At 42.4% G+C, this 22,258-nt stretch overlaps 1 protein-coding gene across 1 annotated transcript in view; it reads right to left on the bottom strand.

Annotated features, from left to right (window-relative positions):
- Positions 1-22,258, bottom strand: part of LOC102228205 (opioid-binding protein/cell adhesion molecule homolog) — a 264,906-nt gene that overhangs the window by 235,354 nt on the left and 7,294 nt on the right. The gene's annotated exons all lie outside the window — the stretch shown is intronic.

Here is a 22,258-nt window from a genome sequence, read left to right as displayed (position 1 = left end):
AACAAAATTAATTAAAATCAGCGTAATACTTGATACTTAATACATTTTGATTAGTTTTTTGATTACTTACGTTTAACTTCCAAGCATTGTCAAGGACTTAGTTTAAGTTTTGTGGCACTGTGTGGGTTTCATATTTTAGTGAGTATTCATGAGGTGATTCATGCTCTAGGGGACCATGAATGAGAGATCCAGCCAGCTGAACTGAAGTTTTTTTTTTTTTACTGGTTATCCACTAGGTAAGTTAGTGTAACTCAGGAATGAACCTGCAAAAGTAAAAACAAATATGATTATCAATATTACAGTCAAATGAGCATGCCTGTGATATTTTGGCTTTGTATTAACTGCTCCGTATAAAAAGTTGACCCTGTTAGAGATTAAATTTAGTCCCCCAGATGGAGGCGTTGTAAATATCTACATTCATTTCCTGCCATCCCGACTCTGCAACGTCTCTCAAGAAATTTTCCAACGAAAGGAAAACCTAACGATATAACTCAGCGAAAAGAAAAAAGGCAATTCGCCAACTGCTGTCCTCTTAATTTCTTTCATTTGCTTAAGTTATTGATTGGTCAGAAGGCAGCGCCGGTTAGAAATGAACCAGATCCATGGCAGAAAATCCTGACCTGAACCCAGAGTTGGCTTGATAAGCCACTGATCCTGCTTTGTGGTACAAGGCCATTGTCTTTGTGCAGCCGCTCATGTCGCTTAGCAATTAGGTTATCTGATTTCTTGTAAGTTTACTCATCGTTTGTTCATTCCCATCTAAAGAGGATTTCAGCAAACTCCTTGGACGTTGAAACGTAACGACTTCTCAAACTGATAACTTCTGACACGGACATGATTTCTTTTTTGGACAGGTATGTAACTGTAAATCCTTCTGGCCTTTGAACGCCTCAAGATTCCCCAAAATGAGCCGGAGGGACGTATGTTGGGATTTCCCTCCTGAACTTGTTAATGTCATGGTTTTCTTACCAAATCGCCTGATTTGTATTTTACACAGTATTTGTGATTTCAGTTTCTTATTAAAGTTGAATATTTCTCTCCCCCTCCTCTACACTTGGATCTCACTCTATATTGGATCGCGCCGGTGCAGGTGGTTCATTTCGGCACACCATGGCTCCCAACGCAGCAGCCCTGAGGCGGCTGCACGGGGAACTCTGTCATTTCTCTCCTCATGAAGGAAGAATATGTTACGAAAATGTGCAGCAGGTTTACAGTGCGACCTCCCATGCGGCTCTGACTCCAGCTGGGCATGAAATGTTTTGTCGCTACACGAGCGATCATACAGGTACAACTAAAGAAAAAAAAAATCTGAATATTTCAAAAAACAACAAAAAAAATAATCAATATTTTTCATTTAAGAAAGTGAAGTTCATTCTGTGAATTTACGCTACATAGAGTGGAATATTTCAAGCTACTGGAAATGTATGGTGTAACTCCAGAATCAGCTAAATCACTCAAAGTACCTGCAAAAGTTTCCTGACTCTTAAATGGGCCGTCAGGCTGAGTCAGCAGGCTACACAATCATGGGGAGTGCTCCTGACCCACTGTGGCCTGGTGAAAGAAGAATTTCATCATCTTAAATATGAAAATAAAGAAAGCACAGGAGATGATTGTAGGGGTACATCAAACCCTGTTTCAGTCATAGGAGAAGAAGTGGAGGTGGTGAAGAAAAATCACCTGGACAACAGACTGGACTGAAGACTTAACAGTGAAGCCGTCTATCAGAAGGGTCAGAGCAGACTGAACTGTCTGAGGAAGCCAAGACTCTTCAATGTTTGCAGCAAGAAGCTGCAGATCTTCAATAACTCTGTTATTGAGAGCACTGTGCTGTTGGGGCAGCAGCATCAGAGCCAGGGCCCTAAAAGGCTCAACAACCTGATAAAGAAGGCCGGTTCTGTTCGAACCTCTGGAAGCATTTCACATGAAAATTAAGAAAATTGTGGACAAACCTGACCGTCCTCTTCATGAGTCTTCAGTTAGAGGTTTCTTCAAATTCATTATAATAAAGACAGCAAGAGAAGATACTTCCTGCCCAAAGCCATCAACATCTACAATTACTTTCCAACTAAATGAGTTACAACATTACATCACCTGTTTTTTCTGCTGTATGTCTTACTTTTACTGTATTTTTTACATGGATTTAATGCAGTGCAAACTGACATAAAATGATATGATGATGAACTCTGTCAATGCTCGCTGCTGGCTGAACCGTGTGGGCGAGGCGAAATGGCGAATATCAGTTCCTTGCCATATGCATACGTTTGGCTCTAAATCACACATGGATCATCCGATTGGCGCCAAACTGGATATGTAAGACCTTTGTTCACCTCTTAAGATCCCAACAGCATTGAAATGTAATTTGACTCCACTGCACCCCCTAAGTTAATACATCGGCTACATCTCCTCGCTACATCGACTGATCTGCACCAGATTTTTTGTGAGTCGTTAGGGAGCGCTGCCGAACGCATTCATGTGTATCGCCTGGTGGACAGGCGGGGAAAACGCGTAAGAGCTTGTGTGTCTAGCCAAGCTTAATGGAATAAATCCTTAACCACTGCACATTTTTATTACAGGTGGTGCTGGCACAGGAAAAAATCATTTAATCAGGGCAATTGAACATGAATCAAAACGTTTCTTGTCGACTGTGAGTCGATAGTTGCTTATCAGAAGTGTTGTTATTGGGTAAAGGAGCACATGTTGTGTAAAAATGTGATGGCTGATATCTGACATCCGAAAGATGAGTTATTGTCACTTCCTGTTTAGTAGTGAAAGATTAGCAAGAACTTCCTGTAGGGTTTGATAGACATGATGTGTTGTTATGAAGAGTTAGATGATCCCATTTGATCATACACACAGTGAAGAAGTAGGGATCAAACAATAATTTCAGTATTTTCTGAGAGACTTCATCATCATGTCATTTATGTCACTTATATATGAATCAAAGTGTAAAAGTAAGAAATCCAGCAGAAAAAACAGGTGACTTCCTGTTGGAAGTGGGAGGGACGCAGGTTATGTCATCAGGTAACCATGTGAATGTGATGAGGGCTGGTCTATAATGAGACATAGAAAGTCTGATGCAGCTCTGACTTTGTATGTGGAAGTTATTGCACCTTGATGTTTTATGGCAAATAGTCAGACTTTGACACTAAGCCACGCCCACATGAAAAATCCTGTGATAACTGTTTGACCTTCAGTGCCTCAAGGTTATGCTGAGTGATTCTGAAGTCTGTATCTCAAAAGCTGTAGGACGAGTTCGATCAGATGAGACGTCTATAAAAAAGAGGAAATGGCGGCTTTGATCCAAAATGACCGTCTTCCTGTTGAGTTTGGACCATGGCTCCAAGAGACGTTTTTGTAGGTCCTGACCAGATACACATGTGTACCAAGTTTCATACGTCTGGGTTGAAGCATGGCTTGGAGCTGATGTTTTAAAAGCTTCTAGGGGGCGCTGTAGATAAATTAGGCCACGCCCACCAAGGATTCTTATGGATTCCTGTCTGGGGCTGGATAAGGATCCATCCCAGTAAGTTTGGTGCAACTCAGCTCAAAACTGTGGAATTTAGAGCCAAACATATGGCAGCGGCGTGACCTGTCACTTCGCTGCGTCGCCATGGCCACGCCCTCCATTGAAAACTCTTAGCACTTTAAAGCAAGTGAGCCCAATTGTTATCTGTCATCCAACACAAAATCATCTTGATTAGGTCAAGAGAGCCAGAGATAGCGCTTTCCAAGAAAAAAAACGCACTTCCTGTTCTGAGAGGGCGGGGCTTAGATGACGTAAGACTATGACGCTATAGGATCATCAGGCATCCAACCAGGATCACTCTTGCCAAGTTTGGTGAAGCTCAGTCGAAACATGTGGAATCTAGAGCCAAACATATGGCAATGGTGTTACAGGTCACTTCGCCACGCCGCCACGCCCACCTACTCCATCGAAACCAGTCAGGGTTGGAATACACAACCACTTATACCACAGCAGGTACGAAAAACCACAAACGCAAAAATTCTAATTTGTAGAAATCTACTGTTAATCTCTTCATGTTAAATAAAAAATATTACTTAATATTTAAGTATTTAGTCATTATTTCAGCTTGACTCATTCAGAACTGAGCTGATCGTTTCCATAGCAACGATCAGAAGCAAGACCTTGCCCCAGAAGTCCAGTGAGCTCACTGATGAGGTCATAGATGACATCATGTACATCACAATAGATCAAAGAAGTTCTAAAGATTTAATGTGTTGCCTCCAACATTGAGCCCACAGAGTTTTCAGAGAGACCAGGAACAACGGCAGCCAAAATGAAGATCCGCGATCGCCTTAGAGCGTTTAGAGAAAAACTTAGTTTCCACCCAAAGGCGATCGTGGAGAGGGAGGACCCACTAAGCCCCATAAAGATCACAAAGAACATGAGACGCCTTGAACGAGACTTCAGACCTGTGGCACACCTTTCTAAAAACCTGTCTGCTTTGTCCAGCTGGCACTCTGTGTACATGACAGCCTGTTTTTTCTGTCTGTACATGTGCACAGTGTGGTTTAGCTGGACATTTTCCTCCATCGTGCTCCTCGGGATTCTTCAACTTTCCATAAATTATTTAATTACCAAAGGCTGGAGGATCCCGGGGAGCATCATACCCGACATGTGTGAGCCAGGGGAACATCTGAAAGGCACAAATGTCTTACAGATGGTTCACTTGGCTTTCAATTCTGCTCAGAAAACCCAGGAGCTTTTTGGAAACATGGCCGACACGCTTGAGAAGATCAAAAATCTGTGCATTTGGGTCCGGCCAGAGCTCACAGTAAAGATCTACGTGGGACTCTGGCTGGTTTTGATCTTCTCATGCGTGTTGCCATACCAGCTGCTGGGTTTTATCCTAGGTGTTTCTGTAGGGATCAAGATTTTCATCATTGACTTTATCTTTGAAAGGTTCCCGAAGCTGCGGCAGCGGTTTAACACCCCCTACAACTTCTGGGCTAGTTTACCCACTGACCTGCAGCTGAGGGAGCCCAGAAACACCTGGTGGAGCAGATGGATTGCCACGGCAAGGGCCCGATGGAGCACGGCCCGAAGGAGCATTTCTAATGCTCTTCTCGGTGCCAGAGAGAGGCGTTTTCTCCCTCAACGCTGGAGGAAACCCTCTCGATTCATTGGGACCTTCCAAAAGTGGCGATGTCGGGTTAGGAGAAGGTAGCGGACAAAAGTGTGTCCCGGGTCTGTCTGGACGACGGCAGCAACTAGTTTTGGAAAGGCGTTTCAACGGCAAGGAACAACCGGCAGATGTCTTTGGGAAAAGGTAAGAAATGAAATCACACCTGACGTTACAGTTTCTCCAGCCCCTCCTCTTCAACATGATCAAGGATCTTTTGGAGAGGAGCTAAAAATAACAAATTCGGAAGATAAAAAAATCCCAGAACAAATCATAATTGACCATTTGAGGCTGGAGAAATCTGACTGGGACTGAACACTTATCCTGATGTGTTCAGTTAAATTAAATTATTAGATTGAAAGGTAAAAAGATTTGACAGGTTTCCTGTTTGCAGGTTTCTCTCCGGGTGCTCCGGCTTCCTGCCACAGTCTGAAATTGAGACTGTTTAGTTAATTGGTTTCTAAATTTTGCTTAGGTGTGATTTCTTTTCTTTTCTTTGAATAAGACATTTGCCTGGGTCTGAGTTCCTGCCTGGGTTCTTCTGTCTTTATGGGGTTTGCATTTTCCCCAAGTGCATTAGTGGGTTCTCTCCGGCTTCATCCCAGAGTCCAACAAAATGACTGTTGGTTTATTTGGCTTGTCTAGTTGACCTTTGCCCCCTCTCTTCAAAAAGTAGATTCCCGTTTGCAGGTTTCTCTCCGGGTACTCCGGCTTCCTGCCACAGTCTAAAATCACAACTTTAGTTAATTGGTCTCTATATTCTGCTAAGGTGTGATTAAAACATTTCTTTTGTTTTCTAAAATGTGGATTACCACAGCAAGATGGCTGCCCCTTGCTGTGGTAATCCATCTGCTCAGGAAGGTGTTTCTGGGCTCCCTAAGCTGCAGGTCGGTGGGTAAATTAGCCCAGAAGGTATAGGGGGTGTCAAACCGCTGCCGCAGCTTCGGGAACCCAGCCTTGGCTCTTCTGTCTTCATGGGGACTGAATGTTCTCCAAGTAGGGCCAAAACTATCCATCCATCCAGCAAGGGGGCAACGTTGGTGGCGCAGGAGGCGAATCCCTGAAGGCCGGTCCGGCGGACAATGTCGGCACATGGGCCGGACCACCTGGAGGCGACGAGGGAGCTCTGGGACCACCTGGAGGCATCGAGGGAGCCCTGGGACCACCTGGAGGCGACGAGGGAGCCCTGGGACCACCTGGAGGCGACGAGGGAGCCCTGGGACCATCTGGAGGCGACGAGGGAGCCCTGGGACCACCTGGAGGCGACGAGGGAGCCCTGGGACCACCTGGAGGCATCGAGGGAGCCCTGGGACCACCTGGAGGCATCGAGGGAGCCCTGGGACCACCTGGAGGCGACGAGGGAGCCCTGGGACCACCTGGAGGCGACGAGGGAGCCCTGGGACCATCTGGAGGCGACGAGGGAGCCCTGGGACCATCTGGAGGCGACGAGGGAGCCCTGGGACCACCTGGAGGCGACGAGGGAGCCCTGGGACCACCTGGAGGCGACGAGGGAGCCCTGGGACCACCTGGAGGCGTCGAGGGAGAATCGGAGGGAGCACCAGGAGGCGGAAAATCGGAGGGCCTTCCATTGAGGAAGCTGAGCCTGGGGACTCTGGGTTGGGCTCTTCAATCTCTGGGGACGAGGTCGCCGAGGTGCTTAAAAAGCTCCTCGGTGGCAGGGCCCCGAGGGTGGATGAGATTCGTCTGGAGTTCCTTAAGGCTCTGAACGTTGTAGGGTTGTGTTGGCTGACGCGACTCTGCAATATTGCATGGACATTGGGGGCAGGTCCCCTGGATTGGCAGATTGGGGTGGTGGTCCCCCTGTTCAAAAAGGGGGACCAGAGGGTGTGCTCCAATTACAGGAGTGTCACACTCTTAAACCTCTCTGGCAAGGTCTATTCAGGGGTCTTGGAGAGGAGGGTCCATCAGATAGTTGAACCTCGCATTCAGGAAGAGCAGTGTGGTTTTCGTCCTGGTCGTGCAACACTGGACCAGCCAAGGTGTTGAGGGGATCCTTTTTGGTGGCCTTAGGATCACGTCTCTGCTTTTTGTGGATGATGTGGTCCTGTTGGCTTCATCAGGTCGTGATCTGCAGCTCTCGCTGGAGCGGTTTGCAGCTGAGTGTGAAGCGGCTGGGATGAGGATCAGTGCCTCCAAATACGAGTCCATGGTCTTCAGCCAGAAAAGGGTAGAGTGCCTTCTCTGGGTCGGGGGTGGAGGGGTGGGAGTAGGAGGTGTCCTGCCCCAAGTAGAGGAGTTCAAGTATCTCGAGATCTTGTTCACGATTGAGGAAGAAGAAGGGAGCTGGAGATCGACAAGCGGATTGGGGCAACGTCTGCCGTCAAGCGGGCGCTGTACCGGTTTGTCGTGGTGAAGAGAGAGCTGAGTCAAAAAGCGAAGCTCTCGATTTACCGGTCGATCTACGTTCCCACCCTCATCTATGGTCATGAGCTTTGGGTCATGACCGATAGAACGAGATCACAGATACAAGCGGCCGAAATGGGTTTTCTCCGTAGGTTGTCTGGGCTCTCCCTTAGAGATAGGGTGAGAAGCTCAGTCATCCGGGAGGGACTCAGAGTAGAGCTGCTGCTCCTTCACATCGAGAGGAGCCAGTTGAGGTGGCTTGGGCATCTGGTCAGGATGCCTCCTGGACGCCTCCCTGGTGAGGTGTTCCGGGCACGTTCCACCAGGAGGAGGCCCCGGGGAAGACCCAGGACCCGCTGGAGGGACTATGTCTCTCGGCTGGCCTGGGAACGCCTCGGGATTCCCCTGGAGGAACTGGAACAAGTGGCTGGGGAGAGGGAAGTCTGGTCCTCCCTTTTTAAGATCCTACCTCCAACCTACCTTGGATGGATGGATGGATGGATGGATGGATGGATGGATGGAGTAAAGATATTGTAGTGATAGTAAACATAGGTAGTAAATTCAAGTCTAGGATTCCTGTATAAAGCCTGTTTTACGGCACATTTCAGCAACAGCAGTTCTTGTTGCTTTACATCACAAGTCATAGAAATAAATAACAAAGATATTTATCATTTTTAATCTGTTCTTCAGGTTCAAAATGTTTTTCTATCCTTTTATCTTCACAATTTCATGGAACGTCTGTAGAAATGTGATTATAAATGCTAACATTAGCATTAGCTGCTACATGTTTAGCATTGAGGCTATTTTAGGCTAGCATAGCTTTCTGACAGGCTAACTGCTTTTAGCACAACTTGAACACACTGGTCTCTCCCAGCATCCAATCAGATCGTGGCGCCGCAGGCCCAGGTAGAGCAGCCTGCGCCTTCCTCACTCCTCCTCTTCCTCACTCACACATTGATCAGATTTTCTCATTTAATTTGGTGATAAAATAATTTAAACCGGAAGAATCAAATTCACATTTATTATCATTGATTATTATTATTATTATTGTTATTACTAGTATTGTTTGTTTTGATCGGAGCTTTTCTCCACCAGGTGGCTTCAGAATAATTAATAATTTAGATTTTTTTGCATTTTTTATCTGACATATTAATAAAAATCTGGATGTTTTCAGGTTTATTCCAGTCAGGTGATTTACCTGCTGGGTAAACAGAAACAAAATCCTGACCTGCCTGCTGGGACGAGTTTAATGTTCACTGCAGTCCAATCATGTTAGAATAAATGTTTTTATTAACCATAAATTTGTTGATTTATTACTCAATTGATTGATTGATTGATTGTAAATCAGGATTTTCTGTCTGACTGATGGATGTTTCATCATTTTGGTGTTTCAATGTTGGTGGTTCTGTTGCTCCGGGTCTCAGCTAAACAATCCGGTTCTGGTTCTCGTCAGAACCAGAAGCTATTTACTTTTTCTGATGCTCCTGGTTCTGATTCTGGTTAGAGGCCGGATGTGTGAGTTATTTTCCTGTTGGTTCTCAGATGAAGCTTTTAAAGTGAAATTAATGCGACTTTTTAACATGAATGTAATTTCTATTTTCTGTTTAATAAAGTATTAAAGATTCTTTTAGTTTCTCTCTTCGGTTTTTTATTTTAAGTCTGAAGTGAATCCGATCCTCTAATCGGGTCGATGTGAGGAAATGTTGCAGGTTTGATCCGGTTCCTCTCATGGACGCTTGACCTCTGACCTCACCTGGTCTGTCCAAAGTTTCTCTGTCTGTCCTCATGCTCTCTCTCTGTCTCCAGTCCACCGCCGTGGATTTGGCGAGCGGCGTGGCGGAGCTGGACGGCGACATGGCCGACATCACGCAGGGCATCCCGACAGAGAGCATGCTGGGAGGAGAGGAGGAGGACGGCGAGCTGCCGCTGGTCGACATGGAGACAGCGGTGCTGACGAACCATGAGCCGGCGGTGTGCAGCCACATCCCGTCCACTCTGGGCATCAACCCGCACACGCTGCAGGTAGAACCGCCGAGCCGCTCCGGAGGAGAACCACGGGAACCCGGAAAATAAAAACCGTCTCAGTAACGAAGCTAGCACTGCAGTTTCTGTCACGGGGAAAACGCACAATAACCTCATGATTATCACTGATTTACTGAGGCTACATGAGGCTGTTCCCACAGTACTGTATTTAAGCAAAGTCATAGAAAGTTGAGCAGAAGGAAAAACTATGGTAGGAAATAGAAGAGACAAGGTTAGAATCAAGCAAAACTCACACAAGAATTTGAAGGAGCTTCACAAGAGCTGATTTAGTGGTTCTCAATTATTTTAAGTCTATAATTATTTATCTGTGGCATAAAAATATCTAAAAGTTTTCTCAATATTCAAATGCTTTTGACGTACCTACACGTGGCACCCTGCGATTCTAAACTGGCCACAGAACAACAGCAAATGTCTGCATACATCATTTTCTCCCTTGTTCGTTTATTCCATGTCGAAAATGGGCATCATTCCAGGATTTATCCTTCCTGGCATCCTCCATTTTCAGAAACAGTTTTACCTTTATGTGCGACACATATTTAGAGCAGAGTGTAAAAATTATTCAACGGTCCAAAAATAGCCAATATTCCATCCTCAAGTTGCAATGAAGAAAGTGCAGAGCACCCAATATAAAGGCTATCCATCTATCACAGCACAAAGACAAATGATGTGATGACGGAGCGCAGACACCTTTTTTCCAACCTGCTGTATTTCTGTCCGTTGTACTTTTTAGTGTTCTGCCTGTACAGAGACTAGATCTGATCGGAATTTAAAGCCGATTGTATCTCTGGCTTGTTTCTGTCTTTTTTATTATTATTATTATTATTATTATTATTGTTACTCCAAAATCACAATCCAGACAACGTTATTTTGTCAAAACAAGTAAAGTCACATTCCCGAGAAAAAGCTTCTGGATTGCAAGTTGTTGTAATGAAGACTAAAGTGGAATTATTACAAGAGCAGAATGTAAATGAATTAGTACAATATCTTTTTTTTTTTTTCTGTGGAGTAATTGTAAATAGGAGTTAAATGCACAAAATAGCTTTTTGTAGGATGTCAGAAAAATGATTTTCCAAGCTGTGAGATTTATGGTTTGTACTGCCATCATTTTTCATTGGTGACAGCACATGTGCTTTCCTGCCAGTTTGTTTTTGAGATAAAACATGTGCTAAATGTCATGTCACGAATGGGAAGTGGATTACATTTGGCCAGTCGGAGTACAAGCTGGGAAAGATTCGCTTTTTAAAGGCTTTCCTATAGCCTTGCTGACCTCTCAGAGTCGTTTCACACTGAAAACCATATTTGCAGAATGAAGAACACAAATTCTCACTGGATATTCATTTGTTGGTTCATTCGGTGCCTCATCTCTGTCCAACACACTCATGTCGGTACAAACAGCAAATTAATGCACTGAAGACATTTTGCCAGTGTGCTGAGCAAGCCGGTGGTTGAACCGCTAAAATCTTTACTGGCAGATTTTTGGGAATTGACGAAAAAAAAAAATAATTTTTTTTTTTGCTAATCTTCAGTAGCTGGAACGCCACATCGCCATTTCTGCAAAGGGAAGGCAACGATAGCTCCAACCAAGTGAACCCAGATATAGAACTATCCACATGTGGTCGAGATGATTTGCCCTTTGAGATTTGAATCCAGGGAATGTCTATTTTTTATTATTTCACTTGGAGACTGCAATTTTGGCTTACCTTTGGACCATTTGCATACATTAAAAAATTAAAAACCCATACAGTTTGAAACAAGGTTTCTTTATAAGCTATAATGTGATTAAATTATTTGTTGTAACTTTCCAAAAGAAAAAAAAAAGATTTTATTTTTACTTACTTTATAACTAAAAGGCCCATCATTTTAGTGCAGAACCGTATGTCAAATTGAATTTATTTCTCGGCTATGCGGCTGCAACAATTCATCGAATGAGTAGAATAACCTGATAGTAACGCAGATCATTTCCTACGAAGCTTCATCTAGTGACATGCATTCTCGCCGGATAATGATTTGTGTTGTGCAACGCCATCACTTCCCCCAATGAGTCGTCGATGGTTTCTACGTGTGAGCATAGCGGAGCGACCAAACATACTTTTTTTTCCCCAGACATGTCAGCTTTCCACGTTTTGTCCAGAGCATCCGAGGGGATTTCACTGGCTGATGGAAATGTCTGGGTTTTCTTCTGGTTTTTTATGGCATCCTTAACTTGACCGGCGCTATGAATGTTATATGACGGCCCTTCTATTATTATTCCGGGAGCTCCTCCCTACAGGATGGTCCGAAGTGAATGGGGCATGTAACACATGGACACAGACGGTATAAAATGCCTGTGCAAAGTGAGTGAAGATAAATACATAAACTAAATACTTAATCATACATTTGAAGTGTCTTTGTGAGACTCCTGATGTTTAGAATTTAAGATTTTTTGCGTAGTTCTTTTCCAGGCTGACAAGAGCCATTATTATTGTTACAGGTTAATTCTCTAACCTACAGAGAAGAGGAAGTATTAGGAATGACACTGATATCACAAATTTCAACTTTGCAGTAAAAAAACAACAGAAGGGTCAGGACTGACATTGGAAAAGAAAATGGTTTCTCACAAACTCCAACCTGACAATAATATATGCCTCCCTTGCATACAAATCTTTGCCATCACTAGAGAAAAACAATGGTTTGTTTACACTTTGATCTCATTTAATTTTATTTTTTATTTTTTTTAAAGAAATGCGCTGTTCTTAAACTTGTTGCCGGTTGTACTTCCCAGATATTCTGGTCATTGAAAATATTTAGGAGTCGTTTCTGGTTCAGTCTTGTTCACTTAAGTTTATACTCTGAGTTTCAGGAAGTTTTTCACCGAGCTTCTCTTTCTGGTAATTTCAAGCAAGTAACTGAAAATATATATTTTTTTAAATAAAATAAATATGCCAGTAACCCTACAGGCAGCCCAATAGTACTTCTGTTTTTTGAGAGCTGTGACTTGAGGAAGATTTCCCACCAGCACTTCCATTTCAAACCGTTTCTCCTCCGGAAGCCGTTTGTTCGTTTTACACAAAGTGCCAGTGTTTTTGGCAGTCTTGTACCGAAGAGAGAAGACGTATTTCGTCTCCTCTCTCAGGTTCTCTGCTGAAAGGCTAAATACTCAGTAACCAGATATTGATCACTCAGAATGTGAAGGCCTGCCTCGTGCTTAGCTCAGTCACACACACCGTCACACCGAGGAGTTCTCCTCCACCAAACGTCTATCAAGCAACAAAAGCAGGGCGGCTGACGATGAGGAAATGCGCTGTAAATGGGAGCCTCTTTTATTAGTGCTCTGAGTGATCATTGAGCAAAATATTAAATTATGGAAGAGCAGGCTCGAGTGACAGGAGGCAATCACGCAGTCAGAGGGATATGTAATTGTTTTCTGATTTGTAATAATAGGGTGAGAGGAAACATTGGCCTGCCGTAATTGACGGTGAAGAACAAAGTTTTGCAGTGGAAAATTGGAATCCTCGGGGGATGTGAGCTCATAATAAGAAAGAGAGAAAGACGTGTGGAAGACGCGAACCAATTTGAATTTACGAGACAGAATAAATATGTTTTAACATCACGAGTGTGTATTCAAATGTGCAGGAGGAAGATAAATATGCTAATTCGTCGCAACAGGAGTTTGTTGTCAAAGTGGCAGAGGGACTGGAAGTTAATGGCGGGGTCAAATGCCGCCTCTTCCTTTAAAATGTCCCAATGTCACATTTCTGGAGGCATGGCTGCAGGCACCGTTTCCACATCACATCCCTGTCAGGTCTCTTTCCAGTCCACACATTCACAGAAATATATTTTCCCCTGGACTTGAGCAAGTCCTAAACTTGGCCTTAAACACAAGCGACATTTTGGACTGAATGATGGCCTTTGTTTCGCCGCAGTAACCGGAAGGGACGACAGATTGTCTGAGCTTAGATTTACGAGTCTGGAGTCTGATACTATATAATTTTTGTGGCGGTACGTCCATATCTTTAAAGCATACGTTGTCATACGTCGCTATGGGGTTCAGTTTTTATTGCTGTGACGTCTCCGTCATCCTCACTGCAGACTAAAGAGCTTTATCTCTGAATACGATTTAGTAGTAGGTTAATATAGTGACATCTTGTCAAAAAAAAAAAAAACCGTCAGTCCTGTTTAGGAACAAATAACACTTTGTGTTGTATCAGATGCATTATGTTGCAATATTGCAAATACATGGAAACCTATCTGAACACAAAGGCACTCTACCTTTCATAAATAATTATTACAACCTTTCAACATCTAATATGATGTCTGTTCTGACAAAAAAAAAACTTTGATTTTTTTAAGTCATACATGTCTAAATATTATTATTACTATTCAATGTTACACTGTGACTCTTCTAGTTAGTTAAAAATCAGTATACGCTGCGTCTCAGCGAGTACCGTTCCTCTATTAGATGCCGGCATTTTTCCATTTCTGGCAAATTCAGGCTGAACAACGTCCCTCCGACTCAAAACAAATAAAAAAAATAATAAAACAAACATTTGCAGTCAACAGAACTGACGAGGAGCACGTCTTCATCATCTCAGAGACGAGGTCTGGCACTTCATCTGCACTCCTGCAGGCGAACACTGTCTGTTATCTGACAAACCCCAACTACTGCCAAATGTTACCATTTATCGGTGCGTCTTGAGGAAGACTTGTATATAAAGAGAGAACCGTTTGCACTCTAGCTTAGTTTACATTTTTTTTTAAAGACAAAGTTTGTAAAAGCCACAATCTGATCTAAGGATTGTAGATTAAAAAAAGGAACCCAGCTAAATGGCCCTTTTCATTTTTTCAATGTGTTTTCTTCAATAATTAAAGCTAGAGACATTTTTTAAAAATCACTCGTACTTTGAGTGTGCAATTTCTTTGGCCTCATTTTTTCCCCCCGGCATTTATTTTATCATTTCATTTTGAAGAAATACGGTTCCATTTTCAAATTCAAAACGGAGATAAAAAGTTATGGAGTTATCGACCGCTGGAAAGCCAAACTAATCAAAAGATTTGCAAAAGAAAAATGAAGTTGAGAGTAGTAGTAGCATTTCAAATTAAATTATTAATTCAATCTAAATCAATGAAGGAGAAGGTCGTTGTTTAGAAATACAGATTTTATTAAAATATTCTAATTGTAAAGACTGGAAAACTTAAACTGTTTTTTTTTTTTTTACTAATCTGAATCATTTTTCCCCAACAATCCTGGAAAATGATTGAAGCAAATTCTACACTTCAATGATTTAAACTCTGTACATTCCCCCTATCAGCAACCTCAACCTCCTACACAAACTGCAAAACATGAAAAGCCAATCCTCATCTTTATTAAAGTAAAAATAAAGAGACTTTTGGTCAGACAAAAAATCCCCATCAGTACTCAGTCTTGAAGTTGACCGAGTGCCGATATTTTAGTGCCAAATCACTAATAAAAACCACTTCGACAACACAAAGCTTTTTCTGCTCCACATTTTGGACCAGGAGGTCACAACACTGAAATCTCAAGGTGAGCAGAGTTAAGATACGGGTGAAAATTTCACACAGGCCTGCAAAACTCCATGTGACGATGATGAATGTATAGCAGCACGACGCGTCAAATAAAATACATACGGCCATGTTTCTTGAGCTAACAGCACAGCAGAGAACATGTCAGCTCAAGAAGCAGACGGCTTAATGGTTCAGAGTTTTAGAGCTTTATTTTATTCTTTCTTGACTTTTTCTTCTTTATTCTTGGTCCCAAGAATAAATCCTCGTTTGACATATCTGGCTGGGCATGCTTAAAAAAAAGAAACCTTTGGGATTTCACTGGAGCAGGAAAAGTTTTAGTTTGTCGTTATGGAACAAAAAAAAGAAGAAAAAAAAAACGGTATTTGATGTTTAATGTGTGAATAGCAGAAACACAGCACATTAGCATCATTTTTAGTATTAATCTAGTCGACATTGTTGTGAGTTTATCACTGTACAAGAACATAGTATAGATAATTAGACTTGGAATTTGCATAATCCAAAAAAAGGCATTTATACAAGCGGCACAAAAAAAGAAATTAACTGCAATATTTCTGAGTTTTGTGGGATATTTCTAATAGGTCTAACAAGATTATTACAGAGAAGTAAGATAATGGGTCATAATTTAGAAAAAAAAAGTAATATTTAGAACTACTGTACAACCAACTACAATAGTAGTATTCAGTGCTTTTCATTTCAAACTATAAAATTGTTCTTTAAGATCATTTGTGACGCCACATTCTTAGCCGCAGCAACGGCATTTTAGCAAAACACAACGCCAAAGCTTTAGACAGCAACGTGAATTTAAAAAAAACACTCAAGGAGCGTCACATAGCTCTCACTTCAAAACATTCATAGCTGATAAAAGCAGCATGTGTGAAGTCAGGTTAGTGGGGAAAGAAGGAAGAGGGCTCAAAGCAACGCTGATATCCAGTTTCTTGGCAACTTGAAATTTGTGCCCCGGTTGCTAAGACTGTTGGGAAGAGGAGCCGTCCAGCACAACATGGAGCAGTTCTCGTTTCTCTCATCCCCATCCTATTTTCTCTCTTCATTCTCTCACTGCCTCCTTACCTTCTTGTCTCTCTCTCTCTCTCTCTTCTCCCCAGCTGTACTCTTTACCTCCAGTACGCCGCGCTTTCCGTTTCTCTCCGATTTACCCCGCCACCCCCCGCGCTCACTCAGCTCACAGTTGGTGGATGGATTTTGGTCTCTTTGCCCTCTTTTTCTGCTGAAGGCAGACAAATAAAAACAGCTTTATCTTAAGGATGAATACGTTGCGTCCTCTGAGAGGAACAAACAATATTGCATGAAAAGTATGGTGTATGACAGCTCCTAAGCACAACATTCCCCTTTTACCGAGTCAAGCAATATCCTTCCTTTGTCATGTGTGGAAGTAAAGAGAACCCGAGTGTAGAGGATGAAAAAATATACAACATAAATGAAGACAGGAAACTTACAGACAGAATTAATGGTGGACACGAAAACACAAGGAACTATGAAAATAAAAGAGTGCAAAGTAAACCATAAAGCTTAAATATACCAAGGGAAAGGAAATGGTGCCCAGTAACCTGCCTGATCGGAAAGACAAATCAGAGGTAAACGAAGGCAGCTGGGGAACAGAGGAGGCAGAGGGAAATTAAGAGACGTGAAACAGCTGAGCAGAGCAACAAGCTGGCAGGCAGAGAAGACAAGATGACTAAAGCAGACAGGACAAAAAGGGGAAAGAAACCAACATAAAACAAACAGAAATAATCTAAAGAGAACAAAGCACAAATAGTGAGAATTAACTGACACGAGGAAACAACTAAAATAAGATCTCAGCAATTGAGCAACAAAAAAAAGAAAGAAAACATAAACCTACGAGTCCAAACACCTACAGAGGAGAACATCCGTCTGCAGCGGCGATAAATAAACCGACCCATCACTCCTTCCTCTGTGAATGTGAAGTCCCACATGTCCTGTATTACTTTCCAGGGTGAGTAGAGGATGTTATACTGAAGTGAAAAGGTTATCCCCTGTGCAGAGAAATCACCTCATATATAACCAGGTAATTACTTTCCGATGCCTTGAGGTGTAAATCAATAACCCCAGAGGTTCATGGGTGCGACAAATGTAGCTGCACCTTCAGTCACATGCTTTCGCTTCTGACCTTTGAGTCATTATCATCCTGTACCTTACAGGTACTTAGCCATTTCACTGCAAAAGTAAACGGTTGTGGTGCACGAAGGAACAGAATTGTCCATAATACAAATCCCTGCACGTCACTGGCCTGAGTCGTCTTTCCATTAATTACATTATTTTAAGAAAAACTTTCTCCGTAGGCTAATTAGCGATTTTGTTTTAATTTTCTTTATGTCCAATTCCAAGAGCAGAGCAGCCGGACGTCGGACTCCTCTCCTGTGGAACATAACGTGATGCAGTGCCATCTCTTCTGTTGGGGCAGCAGCATCAACAACCTGAGATCTCTGGAGATGATGGTGAAAAGAAGGATTTTACATTAAAAAAAAATCAAACAGATTACAGACAACCCTGACCATCGTCTTGAAAAACTGCGTCTTCAGCCAGAGGCTTCTTCGAATTCGCTGCAGTGCAGACTGCTACAGGAGTTCCTTCCTACCCAGAGCCATCAATATCAACAGTAACTCTTTAATTTCCCTTTGGGATGAATAAAATAGTATTATGCATGCAGAGTTTACACATTTGTGTTCTTAATGTTAACGCTGTAGTGTGTGAACCATAGCAGATTTTCTTTTGAAACAAATAGTTTTGTCTGCCATCACATAGTGCAGAACAACAAACAACGGCAAGTACTTTAATGACACTTTAAAAAAAAAATAAAAATGTGTGTTTACGCAAATGCTTACTCGGTTTTCTCACATGCATTAAAATGAACGCATCGTGCGAAATGTTGAGTTTAAAATCCTCCCTAAGATCACGTCGGCTCTGGAAGTCGGGAGGTCAAATCGCAAACTTTTCGGCTGAAATTCTGAGCAACACTTTCAGGTTCGTGATCTGAGAATATTTTTGCATACTAATGGCAAAATTATCTCCCTGTTACCGCGTTGTATGGCAAAAAGATTGCCCGTGCAAAACAACTTCCACCATCTGCTGAGATGGATACAGTCTGTCAGGATCTTCAAAGAGGTGAAGCAGCTTTGACACAGAACCGATTCATTCTCAATCCCCACAATTTACATATTTAGATAACATTTTAGCTCCTCTATCCCACCCATAAGTGAGTCAGACTACCGATGATCCCACTGTAAGTTTACCTTCACATAGAACACGCCAGTGTATTTGCACCCTGTATTGGCTGTGTGTGGGAGGCCATTCACCAGTCAGGAAAAAGACCCGACGCAACCCAAACCACATCCCGACGCGCAGCATGTCCGTCTCTGAATGGGTTTCAGTCGACAGAAAACACGAGTGCAGGCGTACAGTGGGAGGAAAAATCGGAGAACTCGAAGCCGTCAACCAATCAGCATTAATACAGCAACAAGCAGAGCTGCTAAAGTGAGGACACAAAGACTTCTGTTAGTCTCCTACGGAGAATTAGATGAATACACAAAAGGCATGGGTTTGAGCCTTTGTTTTTGCCTTTCATGTTTGAAGCACATAATTGGGGAGATAAATATAGATTCTGAAGCTGCCAGCAAAAGAAAAGCATGGTCGTTTTCTTGGCCGCAGGTGAGCCTAAAAGGAAGGACATTCCAGTAAGAGATCACAGAGGATTTACAGAGAACTGGCCTCACGTTCCAACCGGAGCCTGGATTCTGCTTTCTGGATCACTCCTGTGTGCTCTACGATGTCTTCTGGAGAAGCCATGCATCAGCTAAAACTAACGCTTTGTTGCTCAAGGTGAAAGTATTTATTCTAAATATTTAAGGGTAGATTATTGAAGATTCACAAATTGGTGTAGTGGGACTCAGGGAAATGGGTAATTCCTGAACCACATAAATGGATTAGGTTATAAGGAAAGAGAGTGAAGGAAAATAAGAGTTTTTATACTCGAGGCCATGAGGTTTATTTTAAGCTACATGTTGAGCGCTGTGGGTTTCTCTGCACTATGGCATGTTTTAAATGAAGAGGGAGGTTGTGTGATATTCTACTGCTCCTATGGACCCGTGGCATGGCTTTGATTCCAGATATCTGTGCACAAGCAGCACGTTGGAGCATGGTGAGATCAGTGTTAGGGCAGTGTTGCTCTATTTAAGACATTAAGCACAATTTTACTTTTTGCTCCGCATGCTACCATCCACATAACTAGGAAGGCGGAAACAGAAAGAGGAAAAATTATACATTTTTCACTTAATGACTGAGTAGACACATGCGACTCCAGCAGCACACAAGTCAGGAGACGGTTGTGCGTATGTGGCTTTAAGCTTTGCGGCAACCCCCAAAATATTTGAAGTTGTAGCTGCATCCCAAAAATGACTGAAGGACATCAGACTGCAGTGAAACCGACTCCATTTAAATACAAGCTGCTGAGTTCGTTGGCTACATTTATACATATACATTTTCCAGAAGCTTCTCACAACAGTTTGCTGCTTATGCAGCACAGATGTAAAAAGAGTCCGTTTTAAACGCAAATGAGCTTTTTCAGCTCTGCCTACAGATTTTCTCTGAGACTGAGATTAGGGCTTTGTTACGGCCCATTTGTACCCAAGCCTTTAACTTCCTGACTGATGCCTAGAGATATTTTTTCAATATTTCTACATAATGTTCTTTCTTCATGTCGTCATCTACTTCGTGCTGTGCCCCAGGTCCCTGCTGCCGCTGAGAACTGACACAACGAGCTGCTGTCAATGGCGTTTTAGGAAAATCTAAGCAAATTGATGTTATTTGAACCCTTTAATTTCAGTTTTATCAAACCACAGGCCATTCTCCCAAAGAGGTCAAACTTGGACATTATCTATCTAGTTGTTCTTTGAAACACACTGTTTCTTTTGCACCAGATGAACAGGCCACAGCGCCGTTGGTGTTTTCCTTTTAGCACCACAGGCGTTACGGTAGACTCTAAGAAATGAGTCACTTTTGACTTTGAGCTTCATGTTAAAGTAACTTGACTGACTGTGTCGGATGTTTGTTCTCTTTTGGTCCATGTTATGTTTAGATATTGTAAAAAAAAAAAATTTTAAAAAGGAGGTTGGAGTCGTTATTCACTCAGGTATTTAGGCAAAATTATATTTCTGTATAATCTAAAACTAGGGCTGGGCGATAAATTGATTTTGTCGATTATTCAAATGTTCTGTTTATGAAGATTACGTTTTTGGAAAATCTGGATTTTCTCCACCAATGAACTACTGAGGTTTTTTTTTTTAAGCATAAAAAGACACTTTCAAAGACAGAAAACCAGAAAGTTCCCGATCACATATTCTGCCAGCTCCCTGGCTGTTCTGCACATGCATTAAACATCCTGGCTGAAGCCTGGAGGAGCCAGTTAGAAGCATTGGTAGCTTATGCATAACTTGTGGTTTTGCATGCACCACCGTGGACTGGTTAGAGAATCCGAAGAAGAACTGACTATGCTGACCTCATGTAAAGGCAACAACCTGATCCCTCCCACACCAGGCTGGCAACACTACAACTAACTTTATCAAAGTTGATGGTGGTTCAGATGCTACGTGTGTGTGATGCACCCTCACTGCGTTGGATACAAGACTGGATCTCACCCAGCAGCAGGGGCGCCGCCAGGAATCTTGGGCCCTGTGACCAAAAATTTGATATATATATATATATATGTGTGTGTGTGTGTGTGTTCAGAGGAGTTGAGCAGTTTATGACCCCACAGTGACCTGCATGCGCAAAACAACAACAGCAGCAAAGCAATAAGGAAGTAACGAGGGATGCTGCTGTTTATTAATAGATTTTAAAAGTTATTCAGCAACTGGAGTTCATAACAAGATCATAAGAAGATGAAGGAAGTTAGCAAAAAGAAAGCACAACTAATTACAATGGGATTTTGTGGCCCATTGAAAAAAATGACGAACACACAAAATTTCGCTGATTTTCACACGCAGATTTTGTTGACAATCTGCATTCCCATTTTAAGTGATCCATATGGGATTGTCACGTTATGTATTCAGTGGCTCCAGACTGAAACTGACAGAGCAGAAACCTTTAAGAACCAGATGGAACCGTTCCGGCTGACTCTTGATCAAAGACAATATTATGAAAATTACCAGAAACACACAAGCTACTGCTGAAAACATTTTTTTGTGGACCAGTTCTTTGCACCTCATAAAACATTTTGTACAGAGAGGAACCATGGATACAGTGTTGAATCTCTTTTATAACTAATTGTACAACTTAAGCAAAGGTATAAACTTTGACAAAGGTTATAAACCCCAATACAAGTGTTATGTTGTTATTGTATTGATATATAGCAAAACAACACTTTCAAATTATTATTTTCTTAGTAGGAGCCAAATAGCCTTCTATGCAATGACTTCGCCAACGTTGAGACGAGAGAAATATAGCCAACCTTATTCATATTTTTTTTTTTTTTTTTTTTGACAACCCGTTTCTTGAAAAACAGTTGCAAGTGTATTGAAAATAATAGAGCATTATCTCTTTTTTTTGTAGTACAACTAAAGGTCTCTGGAGCATAAAGGTAAGTGTCCGTCTGCTCCATGTTGCATCTGCTGTGGTATTTGAGTTTATTCTACGCCTTTTTCACAACTGACAAATCTCAGAACATTGAACTCACCACTCATAACCTTGCAGTTAACCTGTTAGACACACTAAGGCATCCATGCCAGGCAAAATGTTAAATATCTTCATTAATATTTTATGTCTTTAGAAATCAATCTTATCTTTGGGTACGTGTAGGGCCACATCTGTACATGCCATGTGCTGCTGTGGCTGTGCCACACTAAGACCCTGCAGGAGTCAGACTTCAGGGGAGTCAAGCAGGAATCAACTTTACTAAACAGGAAGCCTCTGATCAGTTGCAAACTCCTTGAACAAGGATATTTCAATGGCAGGCAGCTCGCAGAGCAACGAGCAGCAGTGTTATTATTTGAACTGAGGCCCCTGTGTTCTTAAGAGACTGCGCGCAAGGCGGAGTACATCTTGAAAGCTGCTCCGCCTCACATACAGCCACAGAGGAGGAGAAGTTCTCTGGAGCAAAGAACTTCTCTACAGCAGGAGCGGAGGAGCTGCTGCAGGCTGTCCGAACGGTCTGC

This window comes from Xiphophorus maculatus, chromosome 11 (genome assembly GCF_002775205.1).
Source record: "Xiphophorus maculatus strain JP 163 A chromosome 11, X_maculatus-5.0-male, whole genome shotgun sequence".
NCBI classification, from domain to species: domain Eukaryota; kingdom Metazoa; phylum Chordata; class Actinopteri; order Cyprinodontiformes; family Poeciliidae; genus Xiphophorus; species Xiphophorus maculatus.
This window is presented reverse-complemented; position numbering and strand designations above follow the sequence as displayed.